Genomic DNA, 19,108 nt, shown 5'->3' with positions numbered 1-19,108 from the left:
AAATTTTAAAAATCTTGCTGAAAAGCTGAAAATTTTCAGCTTTGATAGCTCAACTTTAAAAGACTGTAACTCATTGAATATAATACCAAAATCAACAAAATTATAGTCTAAATTCATCTACAAACTGTAAATTAAACGTTGGAAAAAAATCACGTGTCAATCCGACTTAAAACGAATGAGTTATGGTTGTTTAAAAGTTTTCACAGATTACAAAATTTTAAAAATGTTGCTGAAAAGCTGAAATTTTTTCCAGTTTTGATAGCTCAACTTTGAAAGACTGTAACTCATTGAATATAATACAAAAATCAACAAAATTATAGTCTAGATTCATCTACAAATTGTAAATTAAATGTTGAAAAAAAAATTTCACAGATTACAAATTTTTTTTTAAAATCGGGTCCAACCGGTTCTAAACCCGGTAAAACCGGACCGGACCGGGAAAAAACCGGACCGGTTTTGATGGATTCCTAGAACCGAGAACCGGCCCCGGGGTCCAAAAAACGGTCCGGTCCGGTCTGATCCACCGGTCCAAATGTTCACCCCTACATCTTAGGGTTATTAGTAGTTAACCACATGCTTATAAGGTATAAATCGTACTTATGTGATTCATTTAGTCTAACATTTAACTTGACTGCTTCCAGAATCCATTTGCATATTCTGATTGTAGTTATTATCATATGTTGGAACTTGGAAGAGCTCAAAATGCTACATTGTTGCTATTATAAGTACTCATTTGTTATAAGTGTATTTTGTGGTTAATGCACGTGTATACTTATGATATATCCTTTCTATAAGGTTATATGCTTTTCTTTTGAATATCGATCAAGTATTAAGAGGACATATATCAACCCCATTTTGCTATTTTGTATATTACTCATTTTAATGATGAAACGTTGCTAGGCGGGTGTCACAAAAAAAAAAATTCTCACTTGCATATCTCTAATCTCTAAATATTATTAAAAGAAAAACTTTTAATTCACCAATGAAACAATCATAGTCTGTAATTGTATTTCAATCTCATGTTTTCCACCATTAGATCAAATCGTTGACATTATCTTCTCCAAATAGAATCCAAACGTAATTACATGTAATTATAAAATTTTTAAATTCAGCAACTATGTTATCAATTGAAACATATCATTTTATTTATATTCGAGATATCAGTTTCTCTAATTAATGTTGTTCCTAATTTAACTCCCTTATTTATAGCTTTTGGCTTCAAAATTCAAACTCGGTTAGCTATTTTTTTGAAAAAAAAAAACTCATTAAATAAGCATATTAATAATTTAAGTTATTAACCTATAAAATCTAATCTAATCTCATTAAATCAGCAAAATATTTGAGAGTCAAAATTAATATTTATCTCTTAGTATATCCCACATAAAATGAATCAATTTGAGGATAATGGTTTAATTTTAAAATTCATTAAATAAGCAAGTCAATTAATTTGAAATTTAGAATCAATATAACTGATATCTTTCTTTTTTTCCAGATAAATAGCCAAAAACCTCCAAGATTATATCTTAGGATCCCAATTTTTTTGGAAGATAACGATTTCAATATTCAAAAACACCTTATATATACGATCCCAATTTGTTTGCATATTATTATTGTTTTACTCCTATTTTAAAGCAACAAAAATAATATCTTCTTTATTGTTAAGATTTCTTGCCAGAGCCGGTCAGAAAGCACATATGCTAATTGTAGCAACTCTTCGTCCTCCGTCCTCTACTTGGAAAATGACAATTTTCTTCATGAGTTTGATTTTCATACTATTGTTCATCTCCAACAAGTAGTTGAGGTTTGTATACTTAACTTTCATTTATGAAATATACATTATGTCAAATAGTTTTTGGATTATTTTTACCCTCATATTTCGTTTTAGTTTTTTTATTATATAATTTAAACTTATATCAATATTTCTCAGAAAAAAGACATTGATTGTCGGTACGATTAAGCATATATATACTTATGTGGAATGGTACTATTTGGCTTGTAGTAAATTTCAAGAGAAAACCATAAAAGTCGTTTTAATGCATGATGGCAAAATTGGTGGAACGAACTAAAAGCAAGATAAAGAAGTTTTTTATTGTTACACTTCAAGTTGCATGAACAAAGACATATCTATTGTTCCAAGATTTTCAATAATTCTTTTATATATATTATTATAATCTTCGGTTAAATTTTCTAATTTTATATTACATAATTTGTTTATATCAATGGTTTTAGTTTCAAAATCACCATTAGAGTACAAGACTTTACCGGTGTGGTGTCGCTTACATTATTTGATCGTGACGCAAAGAAACTTCTGGAAAATACCACACAAGAGTTGCTTCAAAATTTTAATGAGTTTATCAATATTAACTTCATTTACACAAAACTAATTTGTACTTTTTATCTATCTATTTTAATAAACGTTCATTTTTTAGGAGGGTAATATAGAGATTTATCTATCTGCTTTGAATGTACTTTTGGATAGAAAGTTGGCGTTCAAAATTCAAATTTCACATTATAATTTGAAAAACAAAGTTGATGGTTATGCAATCTCAAACTTCACTGCTGATAATACACTCATTGCTAAATTGAAAAAAAAATTAACATCGAACATGTAACATTCTTTTACGAAGAATACCACAAACACTACACTTATTAAATTTCGTTTTTTATATTTCAGTTGATCAACTAACATATTTCTATGTACTACAAATGTAGGTGCCAAAATCCGATTTGTTTAACGTTTTATCAGTAGAATTCGGATCTCAAGACACATTAAATTTGAAGGTTTTAAATATGATATAACTAAATCTAATATTCTAAATACTTTAAAATATTATTAACTTTTAGATTGACATATGAATTTATTTTCTATATTTAGGATGTTGTTTCGTTTACTGGTTATAACATCACACTCGCTTTGAATCTTGATAAAAGTATTGCAACAAGTCCATTAACTAAGTGGACATCCTTTAAAAAAGTATGGACATGAAGAATTAAAATGCAACCTGGAAGATATTTACGATGTTGATAATCTGGCAACAGTGTCCTCAACCAAACAACCATGAACATCAATGGCAGATCGTACTTTCTGGAGAAGGCAAGCCAAAACTATTAATTCCAAAGCAAGAAAAATAATATATGATTTTCATGATTTTGTTTGAGTAGTTGGGTGATTTAAGTACTATTGATTTCATATTATGTTTACATACTATTTGGTTTTTGGGTTTGGTTTTTGATGACTTTGTTTCATATTATTCGTTTTTGGGTTATAATTTTGTTCATTTGAATACGTTTTGGGTTTTATGAAATGTTGAATTATTCATCTATTTGTCTTTCGGGTTTAAACTCATATGAATTTAGAATTTTAATCATTTTTTTACTCTATTATTTCGTTTGAATGTGAATTTGTCAATATTGTTACAATGTTATTCATTACAACTTCAAAATAAATATTAGAAAACTACCACTTTTTATAAAATTGTAAACTTTTATAAATCTTTTAACCGTTCTAAAACAATTATTTATAACTCCTTGTGAATTTATTGATAGATTTATTAGTAAACATTTATCGTTGAAATATTATTATATTTTAGATATTAATGATATTCTACAATTTTACAGATTTAAATAATAAAACTCATTACAATGACGCTAGAGAGAGGCGAAGACTAAGACATTTACATTTACAAAATAGAATATTGAACTATATGTCTAAAAGAGAAACTTTATTTCATTATCTAAAGCAATAAAGATTTTTTATTGTGTTTCACTTATACCTTTTCCACCATTAGATCAATTTGCTTACTTCATCTTGACCTTGGTCAAACACGTTGTCTATCAATGTTTCCGTTCAAACCTCCACCAATTTCCTCTATCCCTAAAATAAAATTCAAAATTCAAAATTCAAATTATCCTCAAATTTAAATCCGTAATTTATGCACTGACCATCCTATATGTTTGCAAATCAACATGATATATCTTCTTAATTATTCTATATCTTTCTCAGTGTACATCGATGATACCAAAATTCACCAAGGGTAAAACAGTCACATTGCATTTAAATCTTATTAATATAATAAATACTTCCAGTTTTTAAAAGTAATAATCGGTCTTATACATGTTAAATTACAATTGCTCGATTTCCAACTATCTAACTCAATAACTATATGTATTTATTCTTAACTTTACCCTTTTTTTTATAATGTTAATGATTAGATTTACTATAATTAAGTTTAAATTGCATAGAATTTTAGTTGCAAGTGATAAGCATTAGTTGAAGCTTGAACATGATGCAAAACTCTAAATCCCTTAGGGTAATATCCTACATACTTAATAATTGATTATTTCGACAAAAAAATACTTTCCATTAACTTTGATAACTAATTTGTTGAATTAAGCATAGTTTATGATTACAAATTTGTTTTCTCTACTCACTTTTACTTATCATCTTGAAGATGGGAAAAGATTAATCATGGCTATATTGAAAAGTGCCAAAAAAGGTCTTATTGGTCATACATTTCTGATATGATCTTCAAATGTTCTTTGTTCCATTCTTTGTTTTTTATTTATATCATTTTTGTATATTTGATTTGTTTCTTCAAGAAGCTCAGTTTTCCATTAATTTTGATAACAAATTTGTTGAATTAAGCATACTTTTATGATTATAAATTTGTCCATTTTCTATTGTTAAATCAAGTGTAAATGAATTTGAACAATTGTTAAATTTCATATTCTATAATGTAATTTATGCACTAATTAATCAAATAATAGTACATGTTCAAGTGGTCGGGTACCTCCAGGACAATAAGCAAACATGTAAATTATAAGCAATTTCACAATATTGTATTTTTTTTACTGGCTTTAAATGAACAATTACTTCTTTCACTTACTTTAGATTCTTGATTGGTCATATAGGGTTGCAATAAAATAAAATTTTGATAAATTGAAAAAAATGTTCAGCGAAACCTTAAATTTTTGAAATTTATTGGAAATTTGGTTATATGTCAATTTAGGCTTCTTTTTGTGTTGTCATGTTTGTTGATTCATTTGAAGTTCCATTTTCTCTACAAGAATGTTAATGTTCACATCCAAGGGGAAACAATCACAACTAGTAAGCATTCTAAATGACTTTTCACTTACATTAATCAAAACTGTTACTTTAAATGGTGCGTTCTCATAGATGTCACACCGGTTGTCACTATAAAGACCTTCTAGCGGTCTATAGAAGAACCCTAGCAGCCTTATGAAGGATTTTGTTGCGTTTTCAATGAAGGATCACTCTGTTAACATTCATTATCTATAGTTCTTTCTTTTTTTCGATATAGATGTGTGTCACAATAATAAGACAGAAAAAGGTGTTGGTGACCATTAAAGATGAAAATGTAAGATATAATTTAAGAATATTATATAAAATGTAAATTATAGATTTGTGATATTTATTTCTGTGAAAAATATGTTGTTTGATTGATAGGTTACATATCTGGGTTTTTTTGTACTTTGATTTTGACAAGTTTGATCTTAATTTGATAAATGAAGCAGGTATGAAAGATATGTGCTAACGATTTTGAATTTGTATTGCCCTCCAAAAACCAACTATAGCCTCATAAATCGTTCCCTCATATGCCAGTAGGTCTTAGCATTTCTCCAAATTCAGCTACAATAAGTCATGGATGCACTTCTTGAATCAATCCTCTAAACTGAATTTCATTTGTTAGTTGGATGCAGTGACCAAAATGCAAGATCTGTGAAAGTTCATTATTATTTATTAGTGTTAGCATTTGGCAAATTATGAAGCTAATATTATATTTTTGTTCATAACAAGTTTTTTTGTAATAATTTCTTTAATCGGAAGATAGGTATATGTGATTAGGTGTAGCCTGAAAAATCATATTTTAATTCTTATAAGAAAAAAATATTTTAAAAATTGACCAAATTACAATGTCTGAATTTGATGTTTATGGTTATGAAAATGCATTTTAATTGTAATGTTTATCGAATTTCTTTGCAGAATTTAACGATGATGGTACATATAACAACTTATTGTTGCTTTTGGTTTTACAAGGCCAATATGAAAAGAGCAATATGAGCATTCATGGGGGTTGGTACACCGAATAAAATCAATTCATAAAGCTACTGCACAACATGTTTTAACCAAATAGTCGTATCATGTTGTGATAAAACAAAGATCACGTGGTTCATTTATGTTAAAAATTATTGTATCAAAAAACCAAATTGCTCTAATATAAATATTAAATATTTGTATTTAATAAGTTTGGTTTAAAAACTTTAAAAATGAATCTAACTAACATTTTTATTAAAATTTCATCTAAGATAATGCCACTTATTAATGTGATATGTATTTAACTAGGTGTCAAACCCGTGTACTACACGGGTTTATTAAAAAATAATATCAATGTGTAAACCTTAAAAAAAATTTAAAGTACTAATTTTTACATAAAATACAAATAATATGACGAATAAATAAGTAATTCAATCTATATTAATAAAAATAATATTGACATATATTAAATAACGATATTGAAAATTAAGTTAAAAATTAAGTAGTTTTTAAAGTAAACTTTTGAAAAAAAAAATACAAAAGAAATAATAAATAAATAAGCAATTCAATTTATATTAAGTGATTTGCTTGATTTTTAAAAATCACGATAATAAAGACAATATCATTCATATCACAATGCTTTGTTTGGTTTTTTATATAATATCGTCGTAATTCGAGATCTGCATCTTGAATAATATTTGTCTTCAACAAATAGCATAATTTCCTTCAACATGAATAACAATCGCAAATTAATTTATGTTTTGATATTTTGCACCTTTAAGTCTATCTTTATCAGAACTTGTTATACACAAAGGAAGAACATTTCATTTATGCATGTTAAAAAAACAAAAAAAAATAGCAGCATACATTAATTGCATTTAAGCCATGAAAGTAAAGATAGTAGTAGACAGTAGCTAAAGTACCTTAGATTTTCTCTCTTGTTCTTTCTTTCCCTATGCAGTTACCTTGATTTCTTGACTTCAGTATCCAATTCGTTTTGGAGAAAGGCCAAGAGTAAAACTCAAAATCCAAAAGACAAAACATAAAAGTTAACTTAACAAATAAGCTCCATGATTAGACTGAACAATTGTGTAAAACACATAAAAACTAAGTTAATTAAAATCCAGGAAATTTTTTCTACAATATTGATCTTCAGTAAAAACATAGATTGTAGGTTAATTGACTTGTCATGTGAGAATATGGAAATTACACCGCATATACACGAGCAATAAAGCAAGAGAAAACAAATTTGAAATCAAACAATTCAATTTCATAGAGACATATTAACAAATGGTTGGTGTGCAAATCATATCTTTTTTCAGTTCACTGCCACGAATGTCACTCTTCATTATCTCATTTTCGGTCTTGGAACCTAAATGCATAGGAAAGATAAAAACTCACAATCAAATCCTCAATGTAAAGAATAAATGATTGGTTGATAAAATAAAAATTCACATTATAACACAAGATATTGTAAGAAGACACTTAACATAAACCTTAAATAAAAACTTACCGACCTAATTAATTAAAAACCCAGTTCATTATTGGATTATACCTAATAGGAGAAACAATGAATTTCATGCTAATAATTTATCCAATCAAAACGCTCTCAAAACATGGTGGTTTCATCTCCAATAAGGACCACAATTAAAACTCCCAACCATTTATAACGATGTATTATGCTCCTATAAACACAATAATTTGTCATGTAATAGTATTAGAAAAACCTACAGAGATGATGCAAATGGTAATACAGAAGCAAATTGTATTTGTGACTCTTTTTCTTCAACTCAATCGACCATTCCTTAGGATTACTCCCACCTGTGTCGCTTTAGACTCTAGGAAGAACACATTCTTATAATATCCTTCCCTTACAAACCTGAGCACACAAGAAAATGTCATGTTGTCGAAATTATAAATAAATTAATCAAGAAAATTTCATGTTGTCAAAATCCTACCTAATACTGAATCTGGGAAGGCGGAAACCTATTTCTTCTACGCATATTTATTGGACGAGACGACATGCCATGAATGGGGAGAGAATATACTTATAGGCAATTGAGAAACAGAGAAGAGAAACACGATTGATGATTTCTTTGTTGAGATTTTATCTATAACTTATAGGCAGAATTCAAATTTAAGAATTGAAATTAACAGAGATTTAAGGATTCGTATTAATATCAAAAGCCTACATATATGGAAAGGGGCAAAATTGAAGGGACGAATCATTATCAGCTTACCAAAAAACAACAAATTAGTTTGTTGATACAATGGGAGTAAATTTTTGAAGCCTCTTATTCCCTTCTTCACTCGATAATCCCTCAATTGTGCATTTTAGTATCTCGGAAACCTCTTTATAGGAACAATCACCTGCATTAATCAACACATTGTAGATCATCATATCAATCAATAGGCATGCAAAACGTAACAAATAATCGATTTCAAGTGAAAGCATAATCGATTTTAAGCGTCATCGATTTGTAAACATGATAGGGATGTTTTTTTGTGTCTCTGGTCTTGATTTTGAGTAAGGAGCATTATTAGGGCTTTGAAATTAGACCAAAGTAAAATGAAGTAGAAATGAGGAATACAGAGAGACCCAAAAACATTAGATCAAACCACAACCAACAAAACTACATGCGAATAATAAAGTAGAAAACACATACGATTTCGAAAAACCTATGATTTTGGAAAGCATTCATAAAAAATCAACGCTTGATTTTAGCCTAATCAGATCGAATTTAAAATGGAGAGTGTAAACGTGCTCAGAATAACATCTTATATTTAGAAACAGCAAGAATTTACAGTTGGCACTTTGATGAATATAATGAGATGGCATTTTTAATGAAAATAAAAAACACCAAAAAATGACAAGTGGAAAATATAGTAATTCAAAATTGTTAGAAAAAGACACGTGGCAAATTGAAGGAGGAGAGGACATATGGCAAAAAGATCCTTATTTATTAGGTAGGATTTATGTTTCATGCATTAAACACGGGTCATAATCTAGTTTATCTAGAATATGAAGATGAATATTATTATCTAAGAGGGTTCGGTTGTAAGTAGTTGCAAATGAATGATCTATATCTTGATACAGAAAATTTGAGAGTTTATTACGAGAACGACTTTTGTAATATGATTTGTTCTCTACCATAAAGAGTTCTTTTAGTGGATCGGTGTAATGGTAAACTGAAAAATAGAACAGCCAAGTTAAAGTGAACAACACTAAATACCACCACCGGTGTTTGCTTTATTGTTTACAAACATACTTTTGTGGTTGATTTGACTGTAAACATTGTCTTGAGAAAATAATTATAGTTTGGGGATTATTTTGTATCGACTTTATATCTTGTGACTCCCCATGTTCCCTTATGAAGTAGTTGTGGTTCATCCAAATTGTTAATTGTATTATTTATATGTTCAGTACAGGTATGTAACGTCCCAAAAATCAGGGGTAAAAATTTCATTTTTAATATAGCTAAAACATTAATACCATTTATTCCAAACATGTCAAATCCTCATTAAGTAAAACATTTATCAGAGTTCGTCCCAAAATCATTCATTGCGGAATCATAGGTGTGTGCATTGCGATCAATCTGAGCCCTCCTTTTCCAAATCGATGGTACCTGAAACCAAAACTGTAAATCGTAAGCACGAAGCTTAGTGAGTCCCCCAGAGCATACCCCACATACACAATCCACATAACACATATCGTATTAGCTATAAAGGTTATCTCTACCATCAGCCACAAGGCTATCTCTACCATCAGCAATAAAGGTTGTCTTTACCATTAGCCATAAAGGTTGTCTCTACCATCAGCCACAAAGGTTATCTCTACCGCATATCACGCATACATACATATCACACCTCTACATAGCAAGTATACCAACTATCATAAAATTAGCTAATTAAAGCTATACACATACCACATGGGCCATGCATACATAAAACTTGTAAGAATGTCATGGGCTACCCCACATGGTTTTTACCTAGGACTGCCATGGGCTACCCCACATGGTCTAACATCCAATGACATGGGCTCCCCCACATGGTCTTTACCTAGGAATGTCATGGGCTACCCCACATGGTGTCACAACTGGCATTTTTGCTAGGAAATTCTATTCTCATGAAACCATCATCTATTGTAAGGCTTGTAATCTAAGTGAATATCATGCTCTATTCTCGTTCAAATACATCTCATATGTTCAACTAAGGGATTGGAAACCTTAGAAATCCCGGTTCAAGTTCTTTATGGACTAGGACTCTCTTATTGGGCCTAAGGGACCAATAAATCATCAATTCATCAAATCTATAACATTTTGGACCAGTTGGGCCTAGAATGATTTATTCTAACCCTAATGGGCCTTATTGGGCCATAACAACTCCAATTAACCTTAATGGACCTTAGAACCCATTCTTTTATACTATTGGGTCGTGAGATGCCCTAAAGGCCCAATGGGCCGAAAATTTTATGATTAGGCTCCAAAAATCCTAACTAAAGTTTAATGGGCTCAAACTATTCCATTCCTACCTTCTAAGCCCAAAATCTCGGCCCAACATTATTTTAACAAAAAAAAACAAGATGAATTGTGCACTTGCCACCTCATTAGTGCATGGGGGATATCCATGCACAAACCCACCATGTTCCTAGGAGACTAATACCCACCAAATATCTAGGAAACATCCTCTCCTCTCTCTTCACTTATTTAATCTCGGCCAAGCTCCCTCACACCACCCTCATTCTCTCAAAAATCTTTCAAGAAAACTCTCTCAAACACTCAAGGACATCCTCCTTCCTTCCATCCAAATTTTCGAGATCTCTAGGTGTTTCAAGAAGATCTTCACTAAAGATCATCAATCTTGGGTAAGTTCCTATTTAGATCTATGATTTAAATTCTTGATCTCTTCAAAGATCTCCTCTTACATCCATGTATTTGTGGATCATGTTCTTAGAACCATCTAAGTTCAAGATCTACTCAAGAAAGCTTGCTAGGGTCAAAAATCTTCTTCCACTTCTTCACCAAAACCGATCCATCACCCTAAGGTGAGTTCATACCCCTTGTTTTCGGTTTTCATATGATTTTAGGGGAGAATACAAGTTGCTTTGTGTAGATCTATGTGTATATGCATGACTATGTGTGTTTTCCATGAATTATTTGGTGATTATGTGTTGATTTCTTCATTAATCTAAAAATATGTTAAGAACTTGAAGTTTATCACTTGGATCTTCATAAGAACCTTGAGAAAAGTATGTTTTATCACATATATTACATATAAACTTGTAGATCTGGGAATTATACACTTAAAATAGCAAAAATGAGTGTTGTGCTCAAAGATCTATAACTTATACTCAAAAATCAGCTTTTGATAGGAAAGTTTTAGCCCAATCTCGAACTGTTTTGACCCTCTTAATGGAAATATTTTTCAAAACTGTTTTACATGGATAAATTTCAGATTTATACCTTTAAAATGACTACTCTCACGTTTTCATACGATTTTTCTACAATTTTTGGCGAATTTTACAAAACTACCTATCATATTTGAAATAATTTCGGACCAACCTGTGAAGGTGAGAAATTTCACACTAGTTTGAGGCCATCAAAAATTATGAGAAAAATTGTGAACAAAGTAGACAAAATTTCCAAACTTCCAGAATTTACGGATCCAAATTTTGACTTACGATGATTTTCTACAAATTTTCCAAAAACTAGGTCGGAAAAGCCCAAAACCAGAAAAAATATGTATATTCACAAAAATCAAGCCAAAAATAATATTTTTGACAAAAATGGGTTTAAAATGTTATTTTTACCACAAACTAGTCATCAACACAAGTTTTGAACAAAATGGAGACTAAAGTGTTATTCTTACAAAAATTGAGCCTTAATTGTAAACTTTTGGCTTATTGGGCCAAGAACGTCATTTTTACAAAACGTGGGCTTTTATGCTATTTTAGTGAATACTTGAACCAAAACCAACGATAAACTAACAAACGGATTAATTTGATCATTTTCTAGGTTATTGGGCCTTAGTGGCCCATTTATATGTGTGATAGGTCCTGTATACTATTTATATGTTTATTGGGCCTCATTGACCCATTAACATGTGCGACGGACCTTGGATACTATTTTGCGTGCTATTTGGGCCTGTAAATACCTTACATGTGAAATGGGCCTCAGTTGTCCTTTCACATATATTTCGGGCCCATGTTATATAATCTCATTCCATTTGGGCCTTGAAATGATTTACATGTTTAGCGATGCCTTAGTGGTTCACTTACATGGATCATTGGGCCTGGAATGAGTTTATACCTTTTTCTTTGCGTAAACTCGATTAAGGATCTAGTGAGTTTTTATCGGTTGACACCTATTAAGTGTACGATCGTAGCCTGTAGTTATAACCAGAGTCTCTTGGAGGGAGAGCGGGGATTTGTGTATAGATCTATACGGGGATGACACCCCACACCTGAGCTGTTCGCTACAGTTAGACTAACTCAGTCTAGGGTGACGAAAACCTTATAATCAAAATCAAAACTGGCGTCCAACAACGCCAATACAGGCGAAATTGTCATTATTTAGTATGGTTATGACGGCTCGCTTAGAGGAATTAACGTTATGAAGTTTACGGAAGACCCTTCTCTTTTACGGACAACATCGGGTTGTCTGGGAACATTCTCTATACATTCTCTTTACCCTTTTAGTCAAATATAAAATAACATACATGCATTAATACAAGATCTGTCACAAACATACTAAACAGTTTTCAGAAAATATAGGATTTTCTGGTGGTTTCAAAGTTATACAAATCATTTTCACAAACATGCTTATGAACTCACCAACATTTTTATGTTGACCTTTTTAAATTAACTTGTATTCCCAGGAAACCGTTGAAGCAGGATCAAAAAAACAAACTAATGGATATTGTGTTATATTTTGTTTCATCATAATCTGACTATTTTGGCATGTAATATTCAAATACAATACTCGATGTAAACAATGAATGTTGTTATATTACATGTGTGATGATGATGATGTTATGTTTCAATTATATACTCTGTAATGATACTACAATGTTGAAAGTCACATCAAGCCCCCGGACGTTTCTATCGTCTGGTTCGGGGGTGTGACACATGGTCTTATATCCAATGTCACGGGCTCCCCCGGGGTCTTCCATGCAAAAACACACAATCACATATCATAACAAATCACATATCATATCAAATCACATAATGGCCAACACATATAACATAATCACATAATGAGCCGGCCTTGGTGCCTTAGACCCATGGGTATGGTGAGAAGACTCACCTGACACTGCTGAAGTCCCGCGAATAAAACTTCAGCTGCTGGTTGACAGATTCCCGAACTGTCAACATCAAACAATACTCAATTAATAATTGAGTTCTAAGCCCAAGATCCAAATCACACTCCAAAGGCCCATAAGCCAAGTAATGGGCCAAAGCCCAACATATGGCCTAATTTTCCAAATTGGGTCCAAACCTCTACATGGACTTATTTTAAGGTCCAACCAATTATTCTAGTCCAAATAATCGGCATTCTGATGGCCCAATAACTAATAATCCTCAAAGCCCAAATATGGTCCACTTATGGCCCAATTTTCCAAATTGGGCCCAAGCCCCTCTAACGTGTCTTATCCTAAGGCCCAATAATTTCCTTAGTCCATAATATGTTCCTAATAAGAACCCAAAAACCCAATTAGGGTTTTTCACATAAAATGACGATTAGGGTTAAGTGTTCCTACTTAACCCATTAAGGAATTATCCATTAAGGACTTAATCCATTAAGTCCAAACATACGATGAAATCGGGCTTGAGTCGTATCTTCACTCCAATGGTCCAAAATGCGGGTCCCGATAAGTCCAAACCCAATTATCCAAAATTAGGGTTTTCTAGAACCCTAATTAGGGTTTTTAACCCAATAATAGCCCAATTAGGCCCAAAATTAATCTTTAAGCCCATTAGGGTTTTGCTAGGTCCATTAGGGTTTTGCTAGTGGGGCACCACCCACTACCACCTCGGGTAGTGGTGGTCAATGGCGGCTCACGACGGCGACCACCACCTTACGGTGGTGGTTATGGTTCTTTTCATTACATCTTTTCCTAATTACAATTACAAGCTTTTAATCCACAAATAAACACACACCCTAACTATTCTAACACACATACACAGCCACCCTAGTGGTGGCCAGCGGTGGCTCGTGGTGGCGGTGGCTATACTTCAGATTGCATACTACAATCCAGCCACCCACCTGGTGGCTCAAGGCGGCGTCAGAATAGTTTTTGGGTTGGCAGCCACCACCTCTCGGTGGCGGCGCGGCTTCTTTCCGGTTCCCCGAAAAGCAGCAACACTCCCCGACACTTCTTTGCTCAGAATCGGGACGCAACCACGATCTGAAAACCGAACATTCCCCAACTCAGCCACAAGAGCTTCCTGTTGCTCACGAATCTCACAGCGACGAACGCAACCGGTATTCCTCGGTCTCGGCGGTTCTCCAGTGTACACGACTTCTCCGATAGTGGGGCTTGTGTGACGCTTAGACGGCGAAGGAGCGGCGCTTCTGGTGGTTTACGGTTCCACAACGACGGTAGCTTCTCCAAACTCTAACCATTACTGCTTCGTTCGACCGGTCTCGGTGGTTCGCCATGGTCTTACGGAGGCAACGGTTGTATGGAGGAATAAGGGTGGCGGCGCCGGACTTGTATGATCGAAAAACGAACGAAGAAAAGGGGGGTGGCAGATGAGAAGTCTCGCATGGCGGCTGAAGGAAATAACGCTAGGGTTAGGGTTGAACGGAACCTGAAGGTTAAATACCCGGTTCACATAAACTACACTCCATAATGAAACAAACGGCCCCTCACTTCCAGATTTATTTTCGAACTTAGTCCATAATTTACCAATTCGACCCTGCCCTCTTAAATTCCGTTCAAATCAAGCCCAAAACTTACACTTTAGCCCCTGGCCCATAAAATCTTCTCAATTTTAATCCAATAATTACCAAACATACCCTTGCTTCTATAATTCTTCTCAAAACAACTCCGTAACTTACTAAACAACCCCCAACCATCAAAATTCTTCACAAATTAGTCCGGGACTTGCATTTATTAATTTCTTTAAATAAACGGGGCGTTACAACTCTTCCCCACTTAAATTAGATTTCGTCCTCGAAATCATTTCTTACCATTCCTTACACGCCCAACCACTCTAGTAACACGGTTACCATCTTGGGCACACCCTAGCCTTCCCAGGGTAGCCGTGACCAATCTTCGCAAAGCCCTAAAATCCACGGGTGAACGAATTCCTCGCAACAAGATCACCTCTACTCCGTCGGAAATCTGCTGTCTCGAGATGGTCTGAATCCGTGACAGACCACTCATACTGAATCATTATAGCTGAATCCAGTCCACTTGCCTCTCCACTGACTACTCAACTCCTGATAGCCTGAGGTTCCCACTAGAAACAGAACCACAGACCTAATTATCCCTGCTAATCACTTATACTTGACCCAGGCTCAGATAATCCCGTTGTGAGTGAGTTAGCATAACTCAAGCTATCCGTGACTCTAACCATACATGAAATCCCACAATGTCGTTACAGCTTGCAACACTGCAACTATCCGAAGCACTGATCTGCCTGAAACACTGAATTGCCTGAAACAGCACGCTGGAACATGGCTGCTTCCCAAAACCTATCGAGGCCTTCCTGGTCTCAATTCGTTCGTCAGTCATCTGAAATACCGGGTTTCGGCCCGGTCGCCGAGCTAAAAGGACTCCCACTTAGTCGCCTCACATAACTTCCGAATGAAATCCTTCTCTGGAACTAGTTGCCACTAGTTATCAGGCCACTGAGGCCCTAATAACCTTTTGACCTAACTGATCGGGTCAAAACGTCAGATCCAGTCGTTACCAAATCCACAGCTAAAAGCGATTGCTACATGACCAATGGTAGCCTTACATCACAAGCAACCTTAAGCAGTCCATTGCTTCCTTGGTCTCATAACTGTAGTGACGTTCCTACGGTCTTATCATTGGCTTAACCAGGTCTAATCCCTCCGGGAAACCCATAAACCCATCTGTGGATTTTCATGTCCTCACTGCTACACCCGAACTGGTGGTTACTACTGGCCCTTCCACGTCCTAACAACGCGCTCATGCTACCTACCAACCCAGTGAATGTTGCGACTACACCCACAGACTTGCATCACTCTAGTACTATCTGCTAACCTGGTGAATGCTACGGATACACCCGCAGACTTACAACACTTCCCATACCACCTGATCGCTAGTGAATGCTACGGCTACCCCCGTAGTCTTACAACACTTTCCATACTACCTGATCGCTAGTGAATGCTACGGCTCCCCCGTAGTCTTACAACACTTTCACCCTACTGACCATGAGTGAATGCTACGGCTCCCCCGTAGTCTTACAACACTTTCATACCAACTGACCATTAGTGAATGCTATGGCTCCCCCGTAGTCTTACAACACTTTCATCCTGACTAACCATTAGCGAATGCTACGGCTCCCCCGTAGTCTTACAACACTTTCACCCCAACACAACCGTAGTCCAATACCTTACCCCTAATCTATCGATTCAAAACGCACGCAAAGTCAATCACACACTCGACCAATCACCCGGACTGAACTCGATTCATGACTGGAGCCCCAACCTGCTTCCCCAAATTCTGCTATCAAGCCCCCAAGAAGACGCGGTTCACACGCTGGGGAGTTTTACCGAACTCCAAACCCGCACAACCCTCAAACCAAATAGCCACTTGGGCCGCCCTTTTTCCCTCGATGAGGATGAGAAACCCATCCCGGTATCATACCTGTCCCTGTCCTGAATACCTGCGCGATTCTCCCCCACTTAGATTCAACTAAGTCTTCGCAATGCATGAGATTTGAAGGATTCCCGATCCTTCTTACTCTTTACTAACCAACTGCTGACAACCTGTTTCTGGTCCGTGTGAGTGTTCTATTACCGGCCCAAACCCCAAAGACCACACAACTCCTAGAGATTATACAAACACCTCCCGAATCCCAGCGAGACTAATAATCTCAGACACCTTGAAATGATGTCACACTTATATATTGAAGTCCAATTAACCGATGTACAGACCCAAGTCTCAACAGTAGAGCACTTCCCTGGCGCTACCAAAAGTCGACCTGAGCATAATGGCTAAGTCACCAATCCTGTCCGTAGACCTTCAGCATCATGTCCCTGAACCGATCTCGACCATAGACCCAGATAACATTGAACGCTCCAAACCAGAAAAGAGGGAAACAACCCTCACTAACCACCCCGTAACTCACGGTATACAAATGGCATATAACAATGTTTGAAGGTATAATCCAAACACAAGCAGGGTAACAAACCCAGAGATACACTTACTAAAACCCTCGAAACGAAAACTCCCTCGTGCAGTTTCCCGCAAGAACTATAATGAATCCGGCCCTGCTGGCCTCTCAAAAGCCGACTCGAACTCTTGGGTCCCTTTTTAGGACCCTCCAATGTATGCACATGATCTGATCCCCTCTTCCCAATGTGCTCCAAATCAATTCCTGCTCTCAAGCTCTATATATCATATCATTCAGGGTCTCGCACCCTGGCTCACTCACCAGCTCAATCGTTAACGGCTGGACTACAATAGTTGGAGCAACCCCTGCTCTAAACCGGGCTACTAACCATCCCCAAGACATAGTCTCTAATCCCAAAAGTGCAATAGATCGCACAATTAATCCTTTCCGCCTGATACAAGAGATCCAAGGCGAACTTAAAATCCTGACAGTCCTTCCGCTACCTGGCTCACCACCGGAGCCGGGACCAAACCCTGGTCCTTCCTCATGTGTGCTCATCCTCATCTTGCAAAGCAGCTATCCCCACTATCAGAGCATAACCAAGAATACCCCTTCCTATCAGCTTCTTAGATTTTCCAAGACTCTCACTAATTCGAGTATGGATCCTGTGCTTTCAGTAGTACGGGCCAATACTACCTTCAACACCTATCCATACTTTCCTCAGCAATCCTCCCGAATCCTCTAAGTCACCTACCCTGCCGATGCACCAAATATTCGCTAAACAACAACACAATATCCACCGCAGTACCTCCTAGGCTCCCCTAGGTTCCCAACCTCACTGAACCGCCCTACTAACTCACTGGAGCACATCCTAGGCTTTCCTAGGTTCCCAACCTCACCCTGCCATCAGCTTCTGAAGAACTCCCCATGATGCCAGCCATCCACCTCCTGGATATCGTCATATCCACTTAGTGGCTGACTCCCATCACTCAAGAGTTCCACAAAGCACAAAGCGAGCAACATTCGTGCAATCGTACTCCGATCCAAAGAACTAAGATGGAACATTCAGCCCACATATCACAACTCGTGTTATCCACATCCATCCATCCTCGTTGTCGGTTGCCTTATGCGTGCATATTATACACAAAATAGGATCTAATAGACTGTCGAATAATAGACTCTACCCTAGGACCACAACCAGACAAGGAACAGGAAATAAGGCCAAATCAATTATTCTAAGGCTATAAGATCCTAACCATATACAATTTTAAAAGCATACACGTAGCAGTTACTAATACCAATAATCATTCTCATTCCAGTATGGCATCAAATATTCCCAAGGCTATAAGCACCACATATCAGGCCAAATCTATCGTTGACTACTCAACACTAGGATGCAAGTCTACCAGCTCATATGACATATAAAGGCATCTCTCCTAGCCCTAACTAGCATGCGATTCAAAGATTCATAATCCAATCATAACACGTAACAAATGTGGGTATTCTGGGGAAACTTACTTGAGCTCGGCTGATTGCATGTACCACACCTTTTTCTTATTTTAGAAAGTTCCTTCCTTGAAAACATTTTTCTTTTTGAAAACTTTACAGATCCTCAGTTTAAGTTCAGACATACCCGAAAATATGTACGAATCCCTCAAACCAAGGCTCTGATACCAACTTGTAACGTCCCAAAAATCAGGGGTAAAAATTTCATTTTTAATATAGCTAAAACATTAATACCA

This window comes from Lactuca virosa, chromosome 8 (assembly GCF_052849685.1).
Source record: "Lactuca virosa cultivar CGN04683 chromosome 8, Lactuca_virosa_CGN04683_v6, whole genome shotgun sequence".
NCBI classification, from domain to species: Eukaryota; Viridiplantae; Streptophyta; class Magnoliopsida; order Asterales; family Asteraceae; genus Lactuca; species Lactuca virosa.
This window is presented reverse-complemented; position numbering follows the sequence as displayed.